The sequence below is a fragment of the Neovison vison genome, chromosome 1 (assembly GCF_020171115.1).
Source record: "Neovison vison isolate M4711 chromosome 1, ASM_NN_V1, whole genome shotgun sequence".
NCBI classification, from domain to species: Eukaryota; Metazoa; Chordata; class Mammalia; order Carnivora; family Mustelidae; genus Neogale; species Neogale vison.
Window position 1 is genome coordinate 54,736,076 of NC_058091.1, and position 13,002 is coordinate 54,749,077.

The 13,002-nt window shown below is 39.0% G+C and overlaps 1 protein-coding gene across 1 annotated transcript in view; it reads right to left on the reverse strand.

The window, feature by feature from the left end:
- SASH1 (SAM and SH3 domain containing 1) overlaps nucleotides 1–13,002 on the reverse strand; it is a 308,822-nt gene that overhangs the window by 195,188 nt on the left and 100,632 nt on the right. The window lies entirely within an intron of this gene.

Below are 13,002 nucleotides of genomic sequence, written 5' to 3' on the forward strand. Positions count from 1 at the left end.
AAAGCCCTTACTTGCTTTAGAGGCCTCTCCAGGTTTTCATTTGTTTTTCCTTCTGAGTCCACATAAAAGGAGGGGAATAAGATCATGTTCTTGAAATCCCCTTCCTAAAGCAATAATTACTGAAAACACCTATCAATGCAAATGGGCGTATAGCCCTTACAGGAAAGTTCAAAACTGAAAAAACTTTTCCAAAAGTAATTACACTTAGCAGTATAACCCCTGATGATGAAAATCCCTGACTTTTGAAAGGCAAGAAAAAGAATGAGAAAGTTTTCCCTTGAGAGTAAGTAGGCATCATGTTGAAGTGTGAGGAGTACTGGGCACTGAGTCAACATGGCCAGCCTAGTGCTTTCCTGGGTTGATGCAGGAGGTTTACCAGATACACGCTCTCAAAGGCTGCATTGGGGAGGGCTAAATTTCCAGCACCAACCATGACTCTTTCTTCTTGACTCATCAGAGAACCTAAGGGCAAAGCATTTAACCTTTCTGTGCTATAGTTTCCCAATCCTAGATGAGACAAGGCCTAACTAATTGCCACCCAGCTCCTCAGAGGTGATATTATATTTCAGGGTCATCTAAAGATAGGTACTTTTTAACAACACATACACACCTATCAATATAATTAAACCTTAACCAGCATTTTGGCACTTCTAGAAATCACCCTACCCTAGATATTAAAGTTCCTTTTCTCGATGCTCAATAATAAGTAACATTTGATGGCGTTGGGGGGGGGGGGTGGATGTCGATACCTATAATTTTGCTCTCTATGGATAAATAAGAACTTTGGAGGAGGAGTTACTGTTTGACTTCTACAACATTAATAATTCTGTTAGCCATTTAAAAGGTGAAGCTGAACTTCTCTACTCTCAACTTCATAATGCACATACTCAAAATGAGTCCAATTACTTCTCCCAAATTTGAGTCTTTTCTCCTTTAGTTAATGTCAATCATTACTTTCAAAAATTTCTTTAGGGGCTTTTTAACAAATATAAGAGAATGACCATCAGCATCATGATCAAAGTACACAGGAATCCTGCTCTCTCTTTCCTCCATTTCAGGAAACTCTCATCTAGCTAATTGGAATTGTTATGGTGTTGGTGAATGAATTCCAAGGAAAGAAAGGGATCTAGAAGATTTTCCAGAAATCTAGTGGAGACCCAAAAGTTGATTATGAAAAAATTCTGTGAGTCCTAATAAATATTTATTGCAAGGAATGAAGAGCATCAGAATGTATTCATAAGGTCACCTGGGTGGTTCAGTTGTTAAGCGTTTGCCTTCTGCTCAGGACAGGATCCCAGGGTCCTGGGATGGAGCCCCGCATTGGGATCCCTGCTCAGCAGGAAGCCAGCTTCTCCCTCTCCCACTCCCCCTGCTTCTGTTCCCTCTCTTGCTGTGACTCTTTCTATCAAAATAAATAAATAAATAAAATCTTAAAAAAAATGTATTCATAGAGAGTAAATATTGATAATACCTGTCTCACTGTTATTTCTTAAAAATTAGTCATTGCACATATATGTGTACACGTATGTATACATCTATGCAGGCATATATGTCTAAATGTAAATATGGCTTCCTGTGTAAAAAGTGGTTCTTGCTATGAGTCAGGATCTTAACAGGTTAAAAGTAACTAGTCTAGAAATTGTAGGGTGTTACCTGCAGACTATTTAGTTCATCATTCTGACATAAGAAAGATAACCAGGCTATTGCTTGACATTAAAGGTGGAGTTAATATAATGGGATCAGGACAGAGTTGGGTTTGGATTTTCACTCAAGTTGTTATAAGACATTGGACAAGTTATTTTTTTCATGTGTAAAATGGGAAAATTCCATCTATGTAATATGATTGTTTTGAGGTTATTTGTAATAATGAGGGCAATAATTCTCTACGAATTAGCACCTTTTCCCCCTTTTCCCTCCCTTTGCTTTTCCTTCCCTTAACCGCTCCTAGCATGCAGTGATAGCTATAGCAGGAAACTTCCTTGTTCATACCTTACTCTTATACAAAGGGGTAATTCTTAGTCTTGGAATGTAGTTGCTGACTAAAGGACCAGAGAGTCACCTCTGGCAGGGTGCGGTGATGAGGACCGGTCAGTTTTTACAGTCAGGATAGTAAGAACAGCAAGAACAACATCTGTCATTTACTGTGAATCTACTCTAGGTCAAGCATTGCCTGTGACATTTTAAAGATATTTTAGTTAAATGGAGTTTATGATTTCTCACCACGATCTAACCCCTCCACCTTGCTCATTTCCCATTTCAGTCCTTGTTATATCCATGTATTTGTTCAAGCTACAGAAGTCAAGAGAACAACTTGGGTCCTTCCCCTTGCCTACCAATACTCCTGTCTACACCACGGAGAAGCTCTGTTGATTCTACTTCTTGAATACTTGTCAAACTCATCCACTTCTCTTGATTTCCATTGCCACTGTCTTAGTCAATTCTACCACCAGCACTTTTTACAATATTTTATCTAGATCACTGCTTCTCAACATGCAGACTTAAGAACAGAAGCATTGGGGGCGCCTGGGTGTCTCAGTGGGTTAAAGCCTCTGCATTCTGCTCAGGTCATGATCCCAGCATCCTGGAATCCAGACCCACATCAGGCTTTCTACTCAGCAGGGAGCCTGCTTCCCCCCCTCTCTCTGCCTGCCTCTCTGCCTACTTCTGATCTCTGTCAAGTAAATAAATAAAAGTCTTTTTAAAAAAAATAATAAAAGAACAGAAGCATTGGCATCCCCTAGGAATTTGTTGGAAATGCACATTTCTGGGCCCGCCCCAAGCCAACAGAATGAGACAATCTGGGGTCAATGGAACCAGCCATCTGTACTTTAACAAGCCTCCTGCCCTCTCCCACCAAGGTGATTGTGTTATCTGTTCACATTTGAGTGCCATTTGGAACTATGGAATTGTCAAAATAAGGAAAAAGAACACATTGTTAAGGAAATGTGAGGTTTTAACATATACTGGGTACCTGAGTGGCTCAATTGGTTAAGTGTCTGTCTTTGGCCCAGGTCATGATCCCAGGGGTCCTGGGCTTGAGTTCCACATCAGGCCCCCTGCTCCATGGGTAGTCTGCTTGTCCCTCTCACTCTGCCCTGCTTGTTCTCTCTCTCTGTCTCAGTCTCTCTCAAATAAATAAATAAAGTCTTAAAAATAAATAAATAAAATATATTGAAAAACCATACCATTAGATTGGTAAAAGAAACCGTCATAAGATAAATAGGAAAGAGTAGGATTCCAAAGACAATTCCCTCTCCATGCTTCCTGTTTTCCTCTCTTAGGTATCAAGTCTCCACAGGACACTTCTCATATTAATTCAGAAGTAGCTTCATGAGTTGAAGTCTTCTGGTTCTTTTCCTTAAATCTTGTGAATTCAGATCTCCAAATCCGACACTTGGTTTTAAACAGCAATTAAATATTGGAATTAAAATGTATTATCCATAAGATAGTACATGTTTTAGGAGCACAGCTGCATTTAAATACTTGGGTTTTTTTTTTTTTTTTTAAGACACCACCATAGTCTGCACAGAAAATGTGAGATTAGATAGAGATTAAGTCTGAAAGATTATAAATAGCCCAATTTATTTTTTACCATACTGCCTTCTGAAATTGAGCAGTGAAAATAGATAAGCTCATTTAATTTTTGCCTACCATCAGCAGCCCCCTCTGGCACTCCAACTCAGGGCATTCCACAATGCCTCTGGGATCTAACTTTAAGGAAAGACTGAAATGCTACATTTCTTCCCCTTGACAATAATCCCAAACAATTTTTTTCACAAATGCCTTAAAGGTGAGCCAAGCCCCTGCTTAAGCATTACCTGTTTAAAAGCCTCTTCAGCTCAAAATATTCAGTAAGAGAGATGAGAAAAGAGCTCAGAGCAAACTAAAGAGGAATTAAAATAAAGTGAAGACCGATCTCAGGCTAGGGAGAGAAGGTAAATAAGTAAAACCAGGATTTAGGGCTAGAAAGAAATGTTTTTCTCAGAAATCTCTTCTTCCACTCTGATTAGCTATGTTCCTAGCCTAGTCAGTTAGGTTGTTGTCTGTGTTGATGCTGTGTGAACACCAAGGGTCTGCCCAGGAATTATTCCATCAGGCATAAGAGTATCATGATTGAGATTTCCTTTTACGTAGTAGGGTCAGACTAGATAATTTCTAAAGCCATTTATAATCCTAAAATACCAGGATTCTGAACTATTCAACAAGGTACCCTATATGACAAGAAGCTAAGACAATTCCTGTGGGCTGCCAATAGTGATTTCACAATGTTTAAGGCAAAGAACCAGAAGACATCAACTCATGAAACTACTTCTGAACTAATATGAGAAGTGTCTTGTGGACACTTTATACGTAGGAGTGGAAAACAGGAAGCATGGAGAGCGAATTGTCTTTGGAATCCTACTTCCTATTTATCTTTTTAGCTTAGGAGAGTGTTAAGGGGGGGGAGGAATGTGCTAATAAGAGACAAGAGATTTTGTTAAATATTTCTAAATTATGCAAGGAAAGGTTTAAAGGCACAGCTGGGAAGTATCACCCACCAACTGAAATGCTTCCTCAATCTTGTCTATTTTATAAACTTTACTGTATAAGAATACCTACTTGGCTGTCTCTATTGGTTAAATACACTTGTGAAAAATAAGGTTTTTCCATTAAATTAAAAATCTCCAGTTAAAACCGTTGCTCTGCCCCTTTAAGTTCCATAATATTATGTATGTGTATGTGTAACAAAAGTTTCTCACATAATTAATCCCAGTAACCATAGAAGACAATTACAATCTTATCTGGAATTGAAGTATTAGCCAAAATACTTCAGATGAACAACAACCCAAAATAACTTATGATTACAGACACTTGCATATGACTATTTTAAAAAGAGGGGAGCACTGCGCTGAGTATAGCATTCTGAAAAAAATTCACATTGACTCATTAAAACAAAGGAAAAGCGTGATACCCTTTTGCTGCTCACTTTTTAAAAAAGAGTCATGCATTTACTATATAAATTACTTGAGGGAGAACTACGGGTCTTAGACGTACTGCCCAGGCTGGCATTAAATCTCTCCATTGTTCTGCTTGACTCTGTTCTATATCTTTTGTGAAGAAGCCAACACTTCCGATCACAAGGAGCAAGATTTAACAGTAGTAAAATTTATCTCCCAGCTATTTAAAAACAAAACAAAACGAAAACAACAACAAAAAAATCCAAAAACTCCCATTCCTGTTCCTGGAAGAGAAGAAAAAACCCCTCAACTTTCCCTTCGGCTATAAAATTCTATCATTTTAGAATCTTAGAAACACATATCTTCCTTCTCACGTAATCTGACTCCCCTCCTTTCCATGAATAGTAAATCTTACAGTTTCCCCTCGTCATTCAAGGCCATTGTCCCTTCTTGGGTACTCTCTTTCCAGTTGCGCTTCCTGTGACAAACACAGGCATGAGTGCATGGGCACGTGAAAATACACACACACACACACACACACACACACAAAGGCTCAGTTATCTCAGTTTTTCTGAGCGGCCTTATACAATTGAAGATATAAATAAATGAACTTGGTGAAGAACTCACCAAGAGAGGTGGTGCCATGGGAAAGTCTCAATGAGCTTCTCACATATGGAGACAGAAATCTGAATGACAGGACATCGGGGTCATAGCTACTTCTTTAAATAGTGCCCTGGTCCAGCTTAGAGAAACACTTCCCTGTTGAGGGAGGCACATAATAGGCTGTGTTTCTTCAGTTAGCGCCGAATAGATTTGAAATCTAAAAGAAATATTAATATGGGGAAGCACCATTTTCCTCTCAATTAACCCAAATATGTTTAAAGGAACCAAAAAATGGATGGCCTGGGTATAATTTTTTCCCTATGCCTTATAAATGAAACAAGTAGGTGCTAGCTACTCTTTATCTAATAAATGTTCTCAAAAAATCAGATGATGTTGATTCCAAAAGCAAAGAGACACTGAACAAAGGACACTTGTTCAAAAAATGAGGTCATTTGGACAGTCTATCCATTAAGAAAAAGCCTATTTTGCTTTCAGAGGTCACCTATTAGGGCAGGAAATCCATCTTTCAGCCAGTGGACTAACATCTGGCCTAAGTCTTCTGGGCTGAAATGTCAATTTCCTGGTCTAAATAGAACACACATGAAAGAAGAAAAGATGAAAAATGCAAATCTTCCTTTGCTGAAGAATTCCTCAACAGTAGCATAGATTATAAAAATTCTCCAAAAAACAGCTACTTTTGAAAGGTCAAAACTAACAAACAAAAACAATAAAATATCTGTATGAAAATTTTCTTTCTTTCTGTAATAACTACTTAAAGGCAAAATTAAGAGGCTAAAGCTAAGTCATAGCAAATCAATCATTCACTGGGAAATCCATAAATAAATCTACTCTAGACCAGCTCATCACCATTCATGATGATTCATCCCAGGCTGGGCCATATTTGCTCTTGAACTATGAGAGAGAGAGAGAGAGAGAGATCGATCTACTAAATCAATAGCATACAACTTAAAAAAAAAGAGAAATGGGAAGATGTTAAACCAACATCACAAAATAACCTTCTAATACTGGTTAAAAGTGTCATAAATGGAGTGCTTGGGTGGCTCAGTCAGTTGAACGTCTGACTTGATTTCCACTCTGGTGGTGCTCTTGGTGTTGTGGAATCCAGCCCCACGTTGGGCTCTATGTTCAGTGCAGAGTCTGCTTGGGATTCTCTCCCTCCCTCTCCCACTGCCCCATCCCCACTTGGCATGTGCTCTCTCTAAGTAAATTAGGGGCACCTAGGTGGTTCAGTTAGTCCAGCATCTGCCTTCAGCCCAGGTCATGGGATCGAGCCCCATAGAGGGCTCCCTGCTCTGTGGGGAGCCTGCTTCTTCCTCTCCTGTTCCACCTGCTTGTGTGTGCGCATGCTCTCTCTCTCTCTGTCAAATAAATAAATAAAAACTTAATAAATAAATTATTAATTAAATAAAATCTTTTAAAAAGCACTATCAAACATTTCATGTATAATACTTATGTTTCTACTACTTCTTGTACTCTGAGAATATCACATAATTTTGACTAGTCTTTCTCTTACTGGTTTAAATTAGAGGGATTTTGGTCTATTATTAATTCATTCAGTTTGTCATCATGCAACAAACATTAATTGAGTGCTGATTACGTTTGACATCTCGTTCTGTATTAACAAAAGATAGCTGTGGTTTTCAGGAGCATCTAATATATATATATATTTTTAAATGATGCAGTCTTTAAGTCCTGCTCCTAATCTAGGCAAGTGGTTACAAAGATTAGTAATATGGGTACTTTATCACATGCATATTGGTTCTTGCCTGATCTCACTTTGCTTTTCCAGCTTGATTTTCTGTTAGGACCCAACATTGAATTACTCTGGGAGGCTTCTATCTACCTTTTCCCACATTCTCTGGATTTTTCTATTTTCTGCTTCTCTGTTTTGTTCAGTCTATTCATTTTTCCTAGAATATTCCCGCATTCTGTCCCTAGCTTTATTGAGATATAATTGACATATAACATTGTGTAAATTTAAGGTGTGCAACATGTCAATTTGCTACACTTATATATTGCAAAATGATTACCACCATAACACTAAGTTAACACTTCCATCATCATCATGTCACATAATTACTGTTTCTTTTTTTGTGGTGAGAACATTTAAGATCTATCCTGTTAGCAACTTTAAAATATATAATAGTATTACCAACAATAATCACCATGCTGTCTATTAGATCCCCAGAAGTTAGCTGCCTTACAAATAAAGTTTGTGCCCTTTGACCAATATCTTCCACCCCTCCAACATCCCCCCACCCGGCCCCTGCCACCATGGTAACCACTATTCTACTTTGGTTCTGAGTTTGGCTTTTTTAGATTCCACATATAAGTGATATCATACAGTATTTGTCTTTCCCTGCCTGACTTATCTCACTTAGCATAATGCCCTCAGGGGCGATCCAAGTTGTCACAAATGGCAGAATTCCTTCTTTCTGATGGCTGAATAATAATTCTGTTATATTTATATTTATACATATCACATATTTGTATCCATTCACTTGTTGATATATACTTAAGTTGTTTCTATATCTTAACTATTGTGAACAATGCTGCAATGAACACAGTAGTGCAGATACCACTCTGAGATGCTTTTTTTCATTTCCTTTGGATATATACCCAGAAGTGGAATTGTTGGATCAAATGGTAGTTCTATTTTTAGTATTTTGAAAAATCTCCATACTGTTTTCCATTGTGGTTGTACCAATTTACAGTTCAACAGTTCACAAGCATGCCTTTTTCTCAAGTATCTTTATTGTATCTTTATTTTTTATTTACTTATTTTTGAGAGACAGAGAACTCGAGCAGGGGGAGGGCCTGAAGGACAGGGGAGGGAGGTGGCGAGAGAGAAGCAGACTCCCCACTGAGTGTGTAGCCGATGTGGGGCTGGATCTCACAACCCTGAGATCAGGACCTGAGCCTCAATCAAGAGTTGGATGCTTAGCCAACTTAGTCACCCAGGTGCCCCTCAAGTATCTTTATTTTTTGAAAGAGTCACAAGATATGATGGGCAGTAAAAAAAATAAAACTGGTATAAATGAGAAGGGAAAACTGAAAAAGACAAAACTTGGGGAATACCAGCATTCAGGAGAATATCATAAGGAAATGACATGATGTCTGAGTGAAGGCAGTCTCAGAGGGGCTGGATCATGATGGTACATTGTCAAGGGAGGGGAGAATTATAGGAAAGAGACATCAGCAGGGTCCAATATGATGGAAAAATCAATGGAACTGAATACTCATTTGGGGGGTCAATATTAATCTTACTTGGCCAGTGCAATTTCAGCATCAGGGGAAGGAGTAGAAGCTACATCGCAGGAGACTGAAGAATGATGGAGAACACTGGATGAAGAAAAATAAGAGATGGGTCCACAAAATCTGAAGAAAGGTTTTTTTTTTTTAAGATTTTATTTATTTATGTGACAGACAGAGATCGCAAGTAGGCAGAGACGCAGGCAGAGAGAGAGGGGGAAGCAGGTTCCCTGCTGAGCAGAGTGCCCGATGCGGGGCTCGATCCCAGGACCCTGGGATCATGACCTGAGCCGAAGGCAGAGGCTTTAACCCACTGAGCCACCCAGGCACTCCATGAAGAAAGGTTTTTAAGGATGTGAAATATTTGAGTGAATTTTTAAGTTAAGCAGAAAAGAACTGGTAGAGAAGGAGAGGTTGGAACTTTAAGACAGGGTATTTCTAGAAGATCCCAGAGGAATTGATGGTAACAATATTAACAATTTATATTTATGAGAAATTATTGTTATTGGTTTCTCTTATTTTGAGGCCAAATAGACTACCTCTTTCTTGCCAACACATTTTGTCCTGCCTAGTAACACAACAAAATTGATTTAAGTATTCTTTGTAAGAATGTTCCTGTGCTATACACAAACCACCTTCAGTGGATTTTTGGATTTTCACAAGTTTCTTATTCAAACATTTTAAGTATTTCAGTTCAATAAATATTTATGAAATGTCTACTGTGCTCTCAGCATTGGGAATATAAAAATAAGTTCCAGAACCTGATCGTGATCAGCTTAGTCCAGTGAGGGAGACAGACACAGAAACAAATATTCTCAACCCAGTGCCATAAAAGAATGCATGGGTTCTTTATAAACTGAGACTAGATAGTCATTGTAGCCTGGAGGCATCGTGGAAGGCTTCCTACAAGAGGCATTCTTTGAGTTAATAAGTCTTGAAAGATGAGTCAAAATTAGCTAGCTAGATGGGGGCTAATTTGGTTTCAGGCTATGAGAACAGCAGAAGCAAAGGCACAAAGACATGAAATAGCGGTATGTGTTGGGGGAACATAAAGCTGTTCTAAGAAATGTTGGAGAGAGAATGACCGGATCCAGAGCTCAGGGTATGGGCTGACCAGTCACACCTCACTTTGTATGCTGTAAGCTGAAGAGGGTGGCCTTAATGCTCTGGAAGAGCTCATCTTTTATATTTCGATGCTTCCTAATTTCCCTTCTGGGAGGGTAACCTTCCTTTTACTTTCGAACGGCACCAGGAATGGCAGCAGCCCCTGGGCTGGGTAGGTAATTCCCCAGTTTTCTGATAACTGGGTGCACATGAAATGCCACATGCACATTAGGGATGTAGTACAATTTAGAACACTTAATTAATGTTAAGGTCATATCTGCCCAAAGGCCATGCTGAGTTTTCCTTTTCCTTTCCTGTATTAGTATATTGGCCACCCCCCTTGATATTTTCTGGCAGCGGTACCAATCAGCTTTATGCAAAGGATCTCATCCCAGATCTCTCTGCTAAGTCTGTGATCTGAAACAGTTCACAATCTCTCTGGCTCGCCGAGTCCTTAACTCTAAAATGAAGGGGGTACAAGAGATATTTGAGGTTTCTTCCATTTGTGACATTCTGTAAAGCCAAAAGAGGGGGGGGTGGGGCGGTTTAGGCATAGAAACTGGCTTAAGGAGAGGGCACCTGGGTGACTCAGTCAGTTAAGTATCTGCTTTTGGCTCAGGTCGTGATCCCAGGGTCCTGGGATGGAGCCCTGGGTTGGGCTCCCTGCTCAGCAGGGAGTCTGCTTCTCCCTCTTCCCCCGGCTCGTGCTCTCTCTCTCTAGCTCTCAAATAAATAAATAAAATCTTAAAAAAAGAAAAAAAAAAAAAAGAAAGAGGCTTAAGGAATAAGGACTAAGAAAGTAAGGAGGTGCTAAAAGTCTGGGGAGCAGGGCTATGTCTTCCCTGCTTAGTGCACGGTATTTATACAATGAGTGGATTATGAAAGATAACGCGTCTAAGAAATGGCTTATGTGTACCTTCCTGATGAAACTAGAGTGGTCCTCAATTTTCCATCTAGGTATCAAACAATGTCTTCATAAAGGTGGCCATGAAATGTGACTGGTACAAAGAAAATCATCATTGTAAATTAGTGTAAGAAATTAGTTCAGAAATTTGGCAGGATGCATCAGAATCCAAAACAGTGTTTATATCCTCTAACCTGGTATTTAGATTTTGGGGAATGCATACCAGTAAAGTACTGGGGGGGGAAATGAGACACTCAGGAGCTTATTATTGCATTTTTTATAATATTGAAAATTTGGAAAGAAACTTCATGTTCCACAAGAGAAAAATTGTCAAATTAATGATATTGAAAGGATAATATCCACTGATTAAAATTTTAACATAAAGAACATGTAACAGCATGATAAATCCTCTGTATGAGATAGTTAACTCTGAGAAATTAAGAGTGCAAATGAACAGAGGTGAGAAGAAAATCTGCAAATAGTCTATGCTGTTCTTTGAAGTATAGGAGACCAATAAATAAATTTTTTTGAACAATAAATGAATGTAAAATGAAAACTGGTGATGGATGAGGTTGTTGGAATTTTGAATTAAATTGTCATTGAAAAATTCTCTATGCGGTTACTCTGTTGTTTGATGATTAACACAGAGTTAATGTTAAAGGCTAAAATTTATTGTTTACTGTGGATGGACACTATCCTATAGATTATATATTTTGAAACACTAAAAACACTACCTATTCCCCCCATTGCCTTCCAAAACATGCCTGCTACTTTTCTTCCTTCAGATTCAAGCCTTCATGGAACAAAATTCAACGCCGGCCAAACACGATTGTCCTCTAATGGTCTGACAAATGAATGAACGAATGAATATTTCAATGAATGAGAGTGGCAGAGACTGAAGCCCACGATACTAGTGCCTTAGAATGCAAGGTGTCTGGCATGACACCAAGGCAGAAATTCCCAGTACTCACTCAAAGTCTTAGACTTCTAGTTTCTCTATGTAAATAGTTGCAAAAATTGGAAGGATTAAGTTTCTGAGGCTGAAAGACAGAGAGTTCTCAAAACCCAGTTTCAGAAAGTATAACCTTTTATATTACTTATGATAATTCTTGAATGCCTCACTGTTAAATGATGGGGTGTGCTGAGAAAGGTTTACTTATTGTAGCCTTTTGGAAAAGGAATAGGAGTGTATTATGGCAAATTTTTAAGGAATGGAACCCGAATGGATCCAGCATCCAATAAAAGCAAACCAGAGCTGTTGGGAGTCACATTTGAAAAGAGTTTTCTCAATATTTCCTCAAAGCTTCTTAATAATAACAAATATTCAGGAATGACCTCTTTTGATCCACCCATAGGGTTTAACTTGCTTGGTTTTGCAGGTATGATGATAAACACGGTGTCGTAAATTAACAAGAGCTCCTTATTGAGCTGAATTATATCACTGGCTTATGCGTGCCTAAGTTTTTTAGAGGCCATTGGAATTGCTTGTCTGCCTCCAAGAGAAGTATTGAGCCTTTGGTCCGCAACACAAGCAATTTCACCCTTGATTTTTCTTGGATACAGAGTCTACCTTCTTTACTATTCATCTCAGCTTTTCCACTGAAAGAAACTATTTTTCAAGTTGCTCTGTGCCGTTGGCTCTTTCTCCTGATCCCTTCCTTTTCCCTTCCCTTTCTGGCTGACTCAGTCAGCCAGGTGCCCCGTCTGATCACCATTATATTCCTCGAGGCACAAATGGCAGTATTTTTAAGCAATGGCAATCTCGGGGGTTTTATTTCAACAGCTCATGTGACATAAAGAGCCTCCCTTTGGTCTTTCAAGCATATACTCAAGATACACACCTCTTCCCGTAAATCTACAATCCCCACCTAAGCCAGAGCCTGGGCACCTCGGAAAAGCAATAATGAATAGTACTTGAATCGTCCCAACATATGGTGGCTGGTTTTTCTCAGAAAGATTTATAACCTAGGGAGGAAAACCAGCAAAACTTTTCATAAACCAATGGTGTCAAACAGTTGGTGCTCTGGGTCTATAAAATAAAATGCCCAACTTTCAGTGCCTGTGAGAAGGAAAATTGAGAGTCCGAACGCACGCTGCCCAGCACTTCCTGAGAGCTTTCTTCTAATCATAGATGCGTTCTGGGCAAGCCAATTAATCTGGGCACCATGCCCGGGAGTGGGC